General features: G+C 33.4%; 1 non-coding gene across 1 annotated transcript; it reads left to right on the top strand.

The window, feature by feature from the left end:
* The first annotated feature begins 583 nt into the window (after positions 1-583).
* LOC113750979 lies at positions 584-692 on the top strand. Its single transcript, XR_003464743.1, has one exon. It is a non-coding gene; the product is annotated as a small nucleolar RNA R71 (small nucleolar RNA).
* Positions 693-15,861: the final 15,169 nt, after the last annotated feature.

Raw genomic sequence — 15,861 nt, 5'->3', positions numbered from 1 at the left:
TTCGTTGAAATCTCTCCGAGGTGCCTTTGGGCAGTTTTTTCACCTCAATCTCTCAACTTGATTTAGTATCCGTTTATGGTTGCCTTGATTGGAATCTCAACAGATTAGTCGATCTTTGAGGATTGCTTTAATCTTTCTATCCAAAATTTGAATGATTTCTCCATCTCGGATTGTATGTGTTTGAATAGGGGTATTTTAAGCATTTCGATTGTAATTATTGACAAATTGAACCTGTTCAAAACCAACACACTCATTAGTGTCATGGTCATCCCCACATATAGAGCAATATGCAACATGTATATTAGATGAAGAATTCGGACCAACTCCAGATTGTCTACTTAGCAATTTTATCACATTATTCATTTGGGCACTTAACATATTTAGAGTGTCCATTTTGATCATACCTAGTTGGCGCCTAGAATTACTTTGCCCATTGGTAGTTGTTTGCCGCCATATCTTCTATCAAGTTTTGAGTTTCTTGGGGTGATTTACCCATTAAAACTTCACCAGCTGCTGCATCAATAGTAATTTTAGTAGAGAAAGATAAACCATTATAGAAAATTTGAACGATGAGCCAATCCGAAAGTCCATGGTGTGGACATTTCCGTAGCAAACCCCTAATACCTTTTCCACGGTTTATATAATGATTCATCATCTTATTGGCTAAAACTAGTAATGTCTATTCTAAACTTAGCCATTGTACTTGGTGGAAAGTATTTATTCAAGAGTGCTCTAGATAAATCATCCCAAGTAGTCAAAGTATTAGGAGCATGAAAGTGTAGCCAAATTTTAGCTTCATCTCTCAAAGAAAATGGGAACAATCTTAGCCTTATAGCATTTTCACTAACTCCATTCATTTTAATTGTATTACATATGTCCAAAAATGTGATTAAGTGTGCATTTAGATCATCTACGACATTACCCCCAAATTGAGATTATTGAATCATTTGAATGAGTGATAGTTTAATCTCAAAATTGTTAGCATTTACTGTTGGCTACGCTATACTTGTTTATGATCCTTGCATCTCCGGTAGAGTAAAATCTCTAAGAGTTCACATATTTGTTTCATTTTCCACCATTTCTTCTTCAAAAGACAATTCAATAGCGATTCCCTCTATATCTTGAACCTTTTTTCCCTTTTGTTGTGGTGTACGCTTTTTTGTCTATGCATTATCCTTTCCATTTTCGAATCAAAAGATGCAACCACACGTAATATCTGGTGTATATACTACAAGCAAGCAGAAAAGAGATAATGTAGTAATTATATCATAAAAATAAATAAAAATTCTTAACCTATCTATTGGCAAAATTTAATCTAACTAATAAAGAAAATGTCTAAATTAATAAAGATTGTTAGGCTATAATATTATCGCTCTCGGGCAACGATGCCAAAAACTTGATGGATTTTTAATATTAGTGCAAGTTTAATCCAAAATATATCCGTTTGACTGCAAGTATATAAGTCAAATAGTAGTTTAGGACATATATCGGGTCGATTCCACGAGAAGCAACTATTATAAGTACTAGATCCTTTACTTACTCTATTATTTAGACTATCTATCGAATGAAGGCAAAAGAAATAACAATACTTGCTACCTAACTATTTTAACTAAATAACTTGCAAGATAACAATGAAGAAATTTCACTAAATACTTGAGTCTAAAGAGATAGAGTCCACTTATGGCTCAAAGATATAAGTGAATAGATTTACCTCTTGTTACTAGTCTTGTTTAACTAGAGATTCATTTCCAAATTTCGTAAAACTCACTCTCATGATGTAGTAGTTTAGAATAGTTTAGTTTTTCCTATTCTCATGATGAATAACTAGATCTACTCTTTGTTCTTCATGAAATGCAAAGTTAATTCACTTAAGTGTACCTCTATTCTCATGAGTCTACTCCTTAAACTCCATTTATGTTGTTCCATCATTATTACCAATTTTCATTATGTAATAACAACGAAAAACTTGCTATTGGTGATCAAGTAACAACAAGTAATAAGCATGTATAAATGGACAAGTTAATACAAGATGTAATAAGTGTAAATCATATTCACTTCATATCAAGTAGCCATAAGATTCATCTACTTTCTAGATCTAGAAATTTAGCTACTCATGTGAAATAAGACAATAAAAAGCATAACTTCATTGCATGCAAACATAATGAATCACAAGTAAAGAGAAAGATAGAGAAAGCTTAGGCAATATGATAAACAAGCTCCCAAATCTTGTATTTTTTCAACAAAATGAGTGATACAATGAATTCTCAAACTTTTTCTTACAACTTTCTAGCTAGAGAGAATGAGAAAAAACTAAAACTAATATCTACCAAAAACTACCAACAATCCTCTCTTCCTTCAATGATTCTTGCATATGTATTGTTAAGAAAGTCAAAAATGGTTAATGATAAGACATAAAGTTTCTTTTCTCTTCCATAAGGTATCTTGAGCATGTGCAGCTGAAATTCTGAGGTAAAATTAAGCTGAAAAGCAGTGTGAAAACAGAGCAAGTTGCAGAACAAATTGCAGAAAGATAGGGGAGAATACGCGATCACTCAATACGTGACCTAAGGCCACGTATTGAGATTGCGTATTGCTTTCTGGATTGATTTCTCAATTGTTTTCTGCTCCAATTCCTTACTAATCTTCATGCCCAGATGTTTGTTCATACAATGCACCATTAATACTTGCATTTGATCTTCTACTTTCCGAATTATCATTGAATCAAGAGCTAATGACTTTGAATCGAATCCATCTTGATCCAACGTTGAGAGTTCACCTCAATTCCTGCAAATATAACCAACTTTTGCACATTAAATTGCTCAAATGAAACTTGCAAAATTTAGAAGTTTAGGGATCAAGTTATATCTTAAATCATCCTAATTTATATCAAAAACACACACAAAATGCTACTAATATCCATATATACTAAACACTTATTATTTGTTAGCTTCGTTTGTCTCATCAACATTCAATTGCACATCATCTTCATTTGTCTCATCATCTTCTGGTTCCTCTGTAGCAGCACCCCTACTATCAGCTTTCTCTTCAACCACAGTTTCAACTTTAGGAGTTTTTCCTTGGATGTCTTCATTTTTTGGTTCATATTCAACAGCATTGTTATGAAAATCCTCACTTTTTGGTGCAACTTCAGTAGTTTTTCCTTGGATGTCTTCATTTTTTGGTTCATCTTCAATGGCATTGTTGTGAAAATCCTCACTTTTTGGTGCAACTTCAGCAGCTTTTCCTTGCTTATTTGCATAACCTTGCTCAACTTCAAGCCCTTTGCTACTATCCAAACCAGTGCTACACCCTTTGCAACTATGTGAAGTTGCTGGCTGCATGCCAGCATTTTCTCTTCCATCTTGATCCACTTCATCACCGTTGCCACCCTCTTGTATGATCACAACATCACTGTCTCTATCCCATGTAGCTTCATCTCTCTTAGCCAGACTTGAGTGTGCACCAAGCTGTGGGAATGAGCCCATCGGAGAACCTTCGCTTTCAATTGTTAGAAACACTTCTGTCACCCTATGTGGTGGTAATGTATTCACCATGACCTCACAATCCCAGTCACACAAGCAGAAGAATAGGTTTGTATCCAATGTCACCCTGGTAATAGATAATACCACCCAAAACCAGCTACTTTATCATACCCAAGTCTCTCTCCACCCTTGTCTAGAACTACCAATATCCACATTTCCAGGTTGCACCCATCTATAAAGTTAACCCTTCCCTCTAAGTACCGTTTGTTAGGAGAGTTTGTGAATGTCCCTTGATAGTGTATCTTTAACAAGAAAGGTAATGGCTAGATTCCCTAATTACCATATTCTGATTCACCTACAAAATTTTTAAATCTGTAATTAATTTTTTTACACATTTTATAGGGGATCGAGGACCATAATGTCTTCAATATAGGGAGCATTTGGGTTTGGACAACATACGTTTTCACTTAAAAACACCCCAAATCATTTGCAAGTCCATGTAATAAACATTAAATAATTTTCTCAACCAAAATTTATCACGAATACCTAATTCAATATGGCTTTTTTTTTCATTCGAGAAGATTCCTACAAACCTTAGCCAACAAGAATAACAATTTAAATAAGCCAACTATTGATTACACTATTACAATAATCAACAAGCAAACAATGACCCAAAACTTGTTTCTTTTACTCGATTTGCCTTTTCTCTTCTTGTTCTTTACTGCACATCCTATTTCTCCATCGGCCCACTTCCTTCCCATGTTTACAATGTACTTTACCTCTGAACCATGATCACGATTAGTTCATGGCTTTTGCTGGTACAAATTGGGCAATCGTTTGCTCACTTCTCTCTTCCTTTTTTTGAAATCAATATAGGAATTGTGAAGAAGAAACAAAGAAAGCTATTTCTGCTTCTTTACCTAATAGGCAAATTTACATTTATGTCCTGACCATTTTAACTTGCACTACTTACTTAACCTCATTAATTGCACATGTTTTACACAGCCCAAAAACCCTGACAATTTTGTAGATTCCATCAACGATTTTCTTAAATGAGACAGATTTTAAAGTTTATGGACTTAAGTATCCCATTTTAAAGTTTAGGGACTAAAGTGGGAAACTGTGCATACTTAAAGGGGTCAAAATGGAATTTACCCTAATAATATGTATAATTTATAATTATTTATACTCTATATAAAAGAAGAGGGCAAAGTTTGGGGTAAACAAAAATCTGTCACTTTATATATTTCCTAAACTATCTTGATGATAAGGGAACTTTTGGAATAAATAAAAAAATATCTATCTTTGATAATTACCCACTATCAATATGATTTTTTACCAAGTAATATGTATTTTTTATATTTTATTTTTCAACTTGTTTAGTAAATTTTAATTTTTTAATTAGAAACTACCAATTATGGTTATGAATAACTACCAAATAACTACTTTTTATAACTTTTATTTTGCTGAATTTTTTGCATATGTATTTTCAAAATATAAAACTAATTTTCTTGAAAATGATTTCAATAAATATAGTCAAAATATTTCACAATTATTTTTTCTATTAGTTGTACATACATTAGTGTGTGCCTTGAAACTAGTACATAATACAGCATAAAATATTAATAATTTATATATAAATTTGTATTAATTTATAATTATAAAATATATATTATATATAATTTTATATTTAATTATGTGTTTGGGCCAAACCCGATTTGACCCCGAAACTCATATAGTGATGTGGATTGAGCTTGAGCCTTTTTATTATAGGGCCGAAGCCTAAAAACTCGAAACTTAAAAATCCATATAACTTGTAAGCTGAGTTTAGGCTTACTAAATTTCTACTTAAAAAACTCGATTGACACCCATACTTGCTACTGATGTCTCCGTCAAATCCACTGACCAATCAGTCCCTCCCTTGCTCTCTATACTCTATAAGAATAAGTAGAGCCTAGAGATGATGATTATTATGGCTGAGGAGGCTTCGGTGGATGAATGAAAGGGAAAGAAAAAGAGAAACCAAAAAAAAAGAAGAAAGAAAAGGAAAGAGTAGCAGTACTAGTAAGTAACAAGTATTGCTACTATAATTAAGTACTAATAGTAATACAAACTAGAAACTGGAAAAAAAAAAAGAAAAAAAGATGAAAAGAAGGCCTTTTAATTTTTTGTACTGAGATGGAGAGAATATTTATATTAAGTGGGATGGATGGACAATTTGTCCAAGAGCACAGGGACAAACTATGTCTCTAACACTGAAGAAACTATAGATAAATGGGAAACAACTTTAAGGTTAATTGCAACTATTAATAAAATGGATTATGATACAACTAAAGGATTTATTGAAAGAACTCTTGTTAATAGTACACTTAGATTTGAGAAACATCTTAGAAATGAAGCTAAAAACACCATAAGCTCTAATAATGATTTAAATAATATGATAACAAGAACAATAGAAGCATTTAGATTAGAATTTACTAGAGAAGGTAATATTTTAAGAGATAGAACAAAGGTAAAGGAATATGAACAAGTTCTAATAAAATTACAACTTTGTGGCATGTGTGAAATTGATAGATATATATGTATATTTCAGGATCATTATTATCCAATTTATAATTAAGTATATAATACACAAGTATATTTGGATATGTTTTATACAAAAATTCAAGACCCTTAGGGAATTAATTTAAATTTCACTTATACTAAAGGAGCAAGAAACACTTTGGGAACCGTTTTTGATTAAATGAGCCATATCGATACACCATATGTATATACACACATGCATACATAGATATATATATATATATCTGTGCATGTGTATATATGTATCTATATGAATGTATGAATGTCGGCGTGTGTGTATGTATGTATATGAATATGTGTGTGTATATACACACACACATTTTAATTGTTGTGTGTGTATGTATTTACTGCTGTATTAAATATATAATATATATAATACATGAATGCATTAATATTATATATATAATATATATAGATATAGATATGACATAAGGTTGAATAGTAATAGTAATAGTGAATCGTAAATACTAAAAGTAATGAAATATTCACACATACATGCATAAATAGTTTGTTAACTTGATAATTTCTTTATCAAATATATATTCTGCTAATAAAATCTGATATCCAATTAAACGTTTTGTTTCGGGTTTACTTGGTAAATTATTATTAATGAAAGCTTTATCTTGAGTATTGTCTGTTCGTAAAAAAAAAAATTTAGGTAAAAGAAAACTGCTAAATTTACTACCACTCCGACCAACAGCAATTAACTCTTTTTCATTTACGTGATATTTTTTTTTCTGTATTTGAAAATAAGCCTGAAGCATATTTACTTATTTTTTCTGGGTTATCTTTGATTTTTAAAACTCCACTCCAATGTTCTTCACTAGCATCAGTTTCAAGAATTAGCTCGTTATCTTCAGTAGGAAGAGGTAAGTATGGTAAATTTTTACAATATTCCTTTAAAGATTTTACTTGTCTAATATGTAATTCGTTGAAGTGAATTCATTTTCACTTAATATTCATTTTTGTTTTATTACCTTTAATGCATTTGGAGAGCATCCAACTATTAGACAACTTGTACATCTATAATCCCAATAACTTATTTCATTTATTATTTCTTCCTTTTGTTTAACCATGTTATTTGTTTCATTAAGAAAATATTCACATATATTACAATACATGGTGAAGGAACATTCCAATCGTCATTTTCAAATTCATGATTTAAATCCGGTAAAAATCTTATTGGAACTGGATCTATAATTTCATCAGATAAATACTCATTTATATCCATTTCTTCAAATTCATTTTCTAATTCGTTTATATTTTCATTTTCAAATACTTCATTTGTTCTTAGAACTGAATTAGGAATATTATTTTCAGTATTTTCATGAAAAGATATCACGTTTAATTGATTATTTAGTAGATCTCCCTGTGGCTCTGATGCCAACTCGGGAGTCGATGCATAAAATTCTCCGTTTTGAACATTATATTGATCTATATTATTTACATTTCTTTTAGACGCGGAGCTGTGCGGGGTTGAAAATTAATAGGAAATTTTCGGTTATAAGCATTTTTGTAACGAGAGACTACAATCCATTGACTACATGGAGTTTTAAAGTGTATCTAAAAAGTTATCGTATCAAATACAATTTTATGAAATAGTTGTAAGAAGTTATTTCCTAGTAAAATATCAATTCCTGTATTATGAAAATAAAGAGCGGGTAATTTAAATAAATATGTATTGAGAATAATAATAGGATTTTCTATTCCTTTAGAAAGCTGAATCGTTTGTTTAGATATATCAATTCCAATTTTAATTGGTAGATTTTTATGATATCGTTTATTCATCTTTTCAGCTGGACCAAATTTTGAAGGAAACCATCTTTTTGAAGCAAGTCATTTTATTCAAGTAGCTAAAGCTGATCAATATGAAATTTCTGTGCCAAAGGCTGGAAAAGAATATAAAGGATTTTCTGAAAAACAAGTTCATTAAAGAAGAGCAATTGGACTCCGTGTTATAATAAAAACTCTTGAATGTGCACCCAAGCAGGATTTTATAACTTAAAGTGGCGGGAAAAATAGGGTTATTATCACTTTATCCCCTTAATGTTTGGTGTCACTATCAATTTTTCCTTTAATGTTATCTTTTAGTCACTTTACCTCCAAGACTAATGGTCAAACTTAACGGAGTTTGTTAATTAAAGTGAAAAGACATGTTTAACCCTTAAAATTATTATCACTTTACCTTCATAAACTATAGCCTCATTATCAATTTACCCTCTAGAGTTATTTTTTAGACAATTTATCCTACCATTAAATCAACTTAGCAAGTTAAAAAAACTTTAGAAGCAAATAGCCTCCTCTTTGCATAATAAAAATAATAAAAAATTTAGAATGGCTCTTCTCCTTTTTAGTATCAAGAAAAAAAGTCAAAGAATTAATTTATTTCTTCTTGACAATCTTATTAATATTGAAAAAAATAGAAAGATGGAGAGGGGGAGGGGAGAGCTCAATTCTTTTTTAAAAATTACAAATAAGAAAGAATTGAATATTTTTATTATTTTAAAATTATTCTACTTTTCTGTTTACTACGAAATTCCAATTCTAATCTTGACAACCTTAAAGTAATACGATAATATTAGACTTTTCTTTATTTTCTTTCTTTGCAAAATCTAATTTTTTGTCTCCTTCTTTCCTATGTCTTTTTCTTTCTGAGTATTAATAAGTGTGAAAAAAGAAATTTGAGAAAATTCTTTTATTTTTATGTTTTTCGATCTCTTAAAGTGAAAAAAAGGAAGAATAACCATTCCAATTTTTTTATTTTTAATTATATATAAAAAGGGTAAATATTTTTTTTTTGACCATACTAGTTAGATTAACGATGAGGTAAAATATCTAGAAAATAATGTTAGGAACTAAAGTGATTGTATCACTATAATCTAAACGAATAAAGTTATAATAACAATGTAGTAATGCTATTAAACAAAAGAGTATTTTTGTCCAAAATTTTTTAACATGTTGAGTTGAATTACTTATGGGGGTAAAGTAACTAAAAGATAACGTTAGGAGGTAAACTGATAGTAGTGATATAGTTTAAGGGGGTAAAGTGATAATAATCCGGAAAAATACCCCATTAATGATTGTTCCTGCTAGAAGTCTATCAGATAGTGCTTTGAATTTTTTGAAATTCATTATTTCAATTCCAATCCTTTATATATCAAGTTAACATGCATAAATATCCATGTTCTAAATAGTTTGTAATAGTCTGCCAATATTAGGATAACCTCTTGTACTTCTTCTTGTTTATATCAGTAAGAGAAGAAAAGCCTTTTCATAATTCCCTACTTTTTCTTAATACACCTAGTGTGGGAAACGAACTAAGGTTGTGCTGATAATTTCTGAAGGCGAGCCGAGACGCTGCTTGACTCTTTAGTCGCTGGGTTCCTGTTGAGATCGGCATGGAACTCCATCGGTGGTGAGTTCGTCAAGCCGGAAATTATTTGGTCAAAGATAAGAAAAGGTATGGAAGCATGTTGGGCTAAATCTTTTCTAATTGAATAAATATTCTAGAAGACTAGAGTAGTTTCCTAAATATTGATAGACGTCAAAGAAAAATCAACCTTATGTCGTATATATATTAATATTATATATGTTGTAATATATAATATATATATATAGAGATTTAAATATCTATATATGTGTGTATATATATATGTGTGTGTGTCTATATATACACACACACATACACATAGGTGTATAGACACACACATAGATATATATATTATATGTATACATAATATATATGTGTATGTGTATGTATATGTATATGTGTGTGTGTATATATATATGTATATATATACATATACATAGACATAGATATAGGTGTGTGTGTGTATGTGTATATATATACATATGTATACATAAATATATGGATAAAAATCTCAATGGCCATTAAGCTATTGCTCATATCAATTTTTGACCATCAAAAAAGTTTTCGTCACAATCTAGCCACTAAACTAACTAATCAGCCTACCTGTATCCATTTCATCGATTATTATTCTTAATCTATTAAATGATCAGAACCATGTTTTGGCAAAAAATAATCGTGGTGGACAAATATACCCTTGCATTTTGACACGTGTTCTAATTATTTTGTAGATTTAGAGCAATAATTGATGAAATGGCCATGGTTGCATTGATTAGTTAGTTTAGTGGCTAATTTGTGACGAAATATTGTTCGATGGTCAAAAGTGGAAATGAGCAATAGTTTAATGGCCGCTGAAATTTTTTATCCTATATATATATATATATATATATATATATAACACAAATATTTTACCCTTAGTAAAATACTAAATTCCTCTCATGTAGGTTACATGACTCTACCAAAGTTTAAAATTTAATATAATGTGTTAATAATTTATTTTAGTTTGATAATCGTTAATAACCTTTTCTGAATTATTCAAATTAGTGGGTAGAGTGTACTCGATGAATAATCTGAACTTGAAAGTGAGAAGATTTGGTAATGGAAGTTAAAATCCGAAGAGTTACCTGATATGATTTGGTAAAAAACTTATATATGCAAGTTAGGATTTGGTAAGATAGTTTTTTGAGAGTACTTGACCCGCTACCATTTTTTTCAGAGTACTTGACCTACTACCATACCTACTAATAAAGATCTTGAACCAACTCCCTTAGGTGAATTAGCCACTAACTGAAACATAAGGTGTGGGCTTGGCGCTTGGCAATAGGGTAGGAGTTCAAACCTCTGTACCTATAATAAAATCCAGAAAGTCTGTGGCAGTGCACCATTTTTGTTTAGAGGTGGGAACCTCTCTCTCTAGTTCCCTTCGACCAAATTGAACTCTTCCCTAATATATTAATTAAAGTAGGAGTAGGAGTATGAGTTGATGATTGACCCAAAAAATAATAAAAATCCTGTATCACTCCACTCATTATCAATTCATTTTGAAATGGAAGTTTAAGTTCGTTCACATGGAATCAGAGCTAACCCACTATCATCACCCATCAACAACTCAGATTCTTCTGCCTGTTGGGAGTAGATTCATGGAACTTTGCTCTATTGTTGATTCATTGGACTCCGTCATATCAGTTGTCCACGACCACACGACCAACTATATTGGCTAATAAAAATCCTGGGCCACTTCACTGCTGGACGCCCAAGTATATGCATGACTGTGGAAGTTTGCACTCCTGTATCTGGGTCGTCCCAAGTACATTCGGGAGTCGGACAGGTATATACTGTGCTCTACAAAATGCCTTTGTTTAGTAATAGCTGGCATTTTGAAGCAATAAAAAACAGGCATAACTTGGGATTCGTCAAATTAATTTGATCCATTCTCTATCTGGTCTGAACTAAAACCATTTTTGTGAAGTCCTTTAAGTTTGTATTTGACACAAAAAAAATACAAAAGGTTCTCATTTCAAAGTGATTCGTCAGTCGTCATATTTTCTGGTCTTGCAAGATATATATATATATATATATATTGGATATGATAATGTTGGTGTCTTTGATTAGATAGTTTCACTATCCATTGGTATACCGTACAAGAGATTAAGCTGGACAGCTACTACAATCCTTTTACATCATCTGAGGACTCATCATTTGGCACCGTTTAGCTGGAGTGAAAGACAACGATAGAAAGATTCCATCAAGCCTACAAATCGATCTTGGGGGCTATTATCAAGAACAACATGGATTGTTCATCCTTAATTCTAATTTCATGGATTTTGTCGGATCTTCTTTGATGAAATCCTACTTTTTCTATAGCATAAATAGCATTTGTATGCTGTAGGATCTATGACAAATTTTCTTTTGTAACAATCTTCTAAAGATCGCCGATACTTGGTTCGGCATACCATTTAGTGTTAAAGTCAAGCCACAGCAGCAACTCTTGACTTCTTGCTGCAGCCGCAATTCTTGATTCTTGACTGTGGCAGAATTTTGTAATCCCACATCGCCAGAAGCTGAGGGAATAGCCTCCATTGTTTCCTATAAATAGAGAAGGCCTTTGAGAAGTTTAAGTGCACCACTCAAGAGAGTAATTTGGGCTATTAGCTTCTTGAGTCATTTAGCCCATTCAGTCAAATATTTTAGGCTCTCTTGTTTTGAGTTTAGGAATATTTTCTAAACTCTTTTTGTAAGTGCCTATTGGCCTAGGAACCACTTTCCTACGGTCTTTTGTATTTCTTCTTCATAGTTGAAATATTGCTCCTCCCTCTCCCGTGGACGTAGGTCAATTTGACCGAACCACGTAAATCTTCTGTGTCTTTTATTTGCTTTGTTATCCGTCTTTATATGGTCGGTTTTACCGCCTAATTATTATATGGCTGGTATCTACCGCCTATCTATTATATGGTCGGTTATACCGCCTACTTTGTGCTAACTTGAGTTTGTCTATTCCTGGCCCGGTCCTAACAAACTGGTATCAGAGCTGGTTGTTATATTTTGCAAGACAGGTTCATCTGGTGGGGCCCGTTCATCTGGTGGGGCCCGTCCATCCTGTGGGGCCCACTCATCCTGTGGGGTCCGTTTATCCGTGGGGCTCGCTCACCTTGTGGGGTCCGTTCATCCCCGTGGGGCCCGCTTATCTCGTGGGGTCCACTAACCCTGTGGGGCCCGCTCACGAGACTTGCATATTTGTTTAGCCAGTTTTTTGAGACAAACTTCACGTTACAGATTTTGTGGCAACAATGACGATAACAAAGACGGTTGTCGAGAAATTCGACAGGAATGTCAACTTCGGAATGTGGCAGCTCAAGATGGAGGCCATTGTTGTTCAAGACGGAGTTGATCTAGCGATTCACGGAATCGAGAACAAACCAGAAGATGTAAAGGATGCGGATTTCGCCGATATGGATAAGAAGGCCAGATCCAGCATAATCTTAAATCTCTCCGATGAGGTATTGCGTGAGGTAGCAACGGAGACTTCGGCCAAAGCTATGTGGGATAAATTGAAAGCCTTGTATATGAAGAAGACAGTCGAGAATCGGCTATATTTGAAACAGAGTTTGTACATGCTTCGGATGTCTGAAGGTACATCTATACTCTCCCATCTTGATAAATTTGATTCCATTATTATGGATTTGGGGAATATAGATTCGAAAATTGATGATGAAGATCAAGCCCTATTACTTTTGTGTTCCCTTCCCCAGTCTTTTAAGCATTTCCGCAATACTATGATTTATGGAAAGGAAACAATTTTGTATCGGGAAATTAAATCTGCATTAAAATCTAAAGAGCAGATAGATAGGGACATTACTGGGGAAACTAGTGGGAGTCAAGCCGATGGCTTGTTTGTTCGGGGTAGATCTGAAAAGAGAAACACAGAAAATAGAAGTAGATCCAAGTCCAGACATAAAAATGTGGTGTGCAATTATTGTAAAAAGAAGGGCCATGTTATTTCTGATTGCTTTAAATTGAAAAATAAAGAAAAGCAAAAGGGGAAATTTGTTGAGAAAAATACTGAATCCGCGGAAGCTAGTATAGCAGCTGATGAGAATGATGGAACCATTTTCTGTGCAACGGAAAATAATTTTAGGTCTAACAATTAGTGGATTTTAGATTCGGGTTGTTCGTATCATATGTGTCCCAACAGGGACTGGTTTTCAACATATGAATCAGCTGAAGGTGGAGTTGTCTTAATGGGCAACAACGCTGTTTGTAAAGTTGTTGGCAAAGGCACAATCCGGATTAAAATGTACGATGGTATTGTGAGGACGCTCACAGATGTTAGACATGTTCCAGATTTGAAGAAAAATCCCATCTCTTTGGGCACTCTTGAGTCTATTGGGTGCAGGTATTCAGGTGGAGATGGAGTTCTCAAAATCAGTCGAGGAGCCCTTGTTGTTATGAAGGCACACAGATCTGGTACTTTATATATTTTGCAGGGATCTACTGTTACAGGTGTTGCTGCTGTTTCTACATCAACTTTGTCTGATTCTGATTTTACCAAATTATGGCACATGAGATTGGGGCACATGAGCGAGAAGGGCTTATCTATCTTATGCAATGGTTTGTACTCGTCCAGATATCTCACATGCAGTCAGTGTTGTTAGCAGATATATGTCTTGCCCTGGTAAAGCACATTGGCAAGCTGTGAAGTGGATTCTCAGATACTTGCGAGGTACTTCAAATGCATGTTTGGAGTTTGGAAGAAATAATAACACTTTGGTTGGTTTTGTAGACTCAGACTACGCTGGGGATCTTGACAGGAGAAGATCACTTTCAGGCTATGTATTTTGCATTGGCGATTGTGCTGTTAGTTGGAAAGCTACTCTACAACCTGTCGTAGCTTTGTCTACTACTGAAGCAGAATATATGGCTGTGACCGACGCAATCAAAGAAGCCTTGTGGTTGAAGAGTTTATTTAGCGAGCTAAGTCTATATCAAGGTGTTACTGATATTCACTGTGATAGTCAAAGTGCCATACACTTGACTAAAGATCAGATGTATCATGAGAGGACGAAACACATTGATGTGAAGTATCACTTCATTCGGGATATCATTACTGAGGGAAAAGTCCTTATTCAGAAAATCAATACTAAGGACAATCCAGCCGATATGTTTACAAAACCTCTTCCAGTTTACAAGTTCAAGCAGTGCTTGAATTTGATTGGTATTCATTGTTGGTGATTTATGCCCATTGGGGCTTATGTGGAGAAGGTGGAGCAATTTTACTATTGTCGATAGTGGTACTCAAAATTATGCCAAGGTGGAGATTTGTTAAAGTCAAGCCACAGCAGCAACTCTTGACTTCTTGCTGCAGCCGCAATTCTTGATTCTTGACTGTGGCAGAATTTTGTAATCCCACATCGCCAGAAGCTGAGGGAATAGCCTCCATTGTTTCCTATAAATAGAGAAGGCCTTTGAGAAGTTTAAGTGCACCACTCAAGAGAGTAATTTGGGCTATTAGCTTCTTGAGTCATTTAGCCCATTCAGTCAAATATTTTAGGCTCTCTTGTTTTGAGTTTAGGAATATTTTCTAAACTCTTTTTGTAAGTGCCTATTGGCCTAGGAACCACTTTCCTACGATCTTTTGTATTTCTTCTTCATAGTTGAAATATTGCTCCTCCCTCTCCCGTGGACGTAGGTCAATTTGACCGAACCACGTAAATCTTCTGTGTCTTTTATTTGCTTTGTTATCCGTCTTTATATGGTCGGTTTTACCGCCTAATTATTATATGGCTGGTATCTACCGCCTATCTATTATATGGTCGGTTATACCGCCTACTTTGTGCTAACTTGAGTTTGTCTATTCCTGGCCCGGTCCTAACATTTAGCAATTTCGGTTAGCAAATTTTTTTTTCCAATATAGTGTAAGGGTGGAATTTGAGACGTTAGGAAGGGAAATGGGGGTTTGTAATTGTGTTTATTTGTTGGTTCCTTCATCTTGTTTTATGCTTCTAACAATGTTCTTTTGAATTTCTTATATACACTGCCAGCCTCACCTAATCTCTTTTTACAAATTGTAATGGGATTGGAATGGTATTTTATGGGCTAAACTATTACGGAGTCCTTAAAATGTTTCAAGTGTCGCAAATTGATCTTGATCTATTTCAAATCTCAAATTGGCCTTCAACAATAAAAAAATGTCAAAATTTGTTTCTTCAGTTGATTTTCACTGTTTGATCAATCCAATTTTGCCTTTAGATACATCAGCTTTAATGGCAGAGATGGGCTGATCGATCAAAAGTTAATACTTTTTATTGTTAAGGAGCCAATTTGAGACTTGAAATAAATGAGCGGCTAATTTGAGACAATGAAAATAGTTTAAGGACTCGTCTTATAACTTCATTTTTCGCAGCATTCCCTAAACGGCCTCTCTCGACTCCT

The sequence above is a fragment of the Coffea eugenioides genome, chromosome 10 (genome assembly GCF_003713205.1).
Source record: "Coffea eugenioides isolate CCC68of chromosome 10, Ceug_1.0, whole genome shotgun sequence".
Classification (NCBI taxonomy): domain Eukaryota; kingdom Viridiplantae; phylum Streptophyta; class Magnoliopsida; order Gentianales; family Rubiaceae; genus Coffea; species Coffea eugenioides.
Note: the sequence above shows the minus strand (reverse complement) of the source record. Positions and strands in the feature narration are given on the sequence as shown.